Here is a 1,195-nt window from a genome sequence, read left to right on the forward strand (position 1 = left end):
CCACCATGGCATTGACTCGTTGCTTGGGTGATTGAGAGGCTTCATTCATCAAGTCTATGGCTTTCTCAAATTTCAAGTTCATTGTGTCAATGTGGGAGCATAGTTGGGCACCCAAATCGGCACTCAATTGTGTGACGGAGTCCACTTCATGTCTCCCTCCCCTAGTAGCTTTTCTTGGCCTACTATATTTAGAGTTGTGAACCGCCATCTCCTCTATCTTTGCCCAAGTTTGGTTGTCATATACCTCGGTGAATCTTCCATTAGAACCCTATGTTAAGCACATTCCTTGAATCTTCATACAACCCATTCCAAAATTGTTGGACTAGAAACCATTCGCTTAGTCAATGATGAGGACAAGAGCGACATGTATGTTTGAATCTTTCCCATGCCTCATATAGAGACTCTTCATCTCTTTGCTTGAACCCGGTGATTTGGGCTCTTAACATGTTTGTTTTCTCCGGAGGGTAGAACTTCTTGTAAAAGGCAAGTGCTAACTTCTTCCATGAATCAATTCCAAGAGTGGCCTTGTCTAGGCTCTTCAACCATTGCTTTGTGGTTCCGATCAAGGAAAAAGGAAACAATACCCATCGAATTTGATCTTGAGCTACCCCCGTTTGGGAAATGACATCACAATAGTTACAAAAAGTCTCCATGAGTATATGAGGATCCTCACTAGCAATACGACAAATAATAGGTGCAACAACGGTTAGATAAGGTGATATACCGTTGTTATACAAAACACGGAACCGTTATTACATCGACCGTTGTTATTTTGTGACCACGGTTGTTAAAAAGGCGAAACCGTTATGAAATGTAAATAACGGGTTCAAATAACCGTAATACAATACTAAGAATGGTTCAAAAACCGTTGTCTATAATATTGAAACCATGGTAGTATTAGTTGGAATGCTCTACGGAAACCTATGGCAACGGTTTTACTGAAACAAACCATTGTAAAATATTAAATATGATAACAGTTTATGCTTATTAAACCGTTTTAAATGTCATGAATTCGACAACGGTTTTATTTTGTTATATTATATTTTTGGCCGTAGCATTATGGAGGAATATGTCAATGCGTTTCTATTTAAATATGACCGTTGTCAATATATTTATTGACCACGGTTTTATTTTAACCGTAATCGAATTTATAAATAATTCTTTTAAAAAAATTATTTTAGCAGGTTCCAACAGC

At 37.7% G+C, this 1,195-nt stretch overlaps 1 non-coding gene across 1 annotated transcript; it reads left to right on the top strand.

The window, feature by feature from the left end:
- Positions 1 to 339: 339 nt before the first annotated feature.
- Positions 340 to 446, top strand: LOC141658255 (small nucleolar RNA R71). The gene has a single exon (XR_012549150.1). It is a non-coding gene; the product is annotated as a small nucleolar RNA R71 (small nucleolar RNA).
- Positions 447 to 1,195: the final 749 nt, after the last annotated feature.

This window comes from Silene latifolia, chromosome 5 (assembly GCF_048544455.1).
Source record: "Silene latifolia isolate original U9 population chromosome 5, ASM4854445v1, whole genome shotgun sequence".
Lineage (NCBI taxonomy): Eukaryota > Viridiplantae > Streptophyta > Magnoliopsida > Caryophyllales > Caryophyllaceae > Silene > Silene latifolia.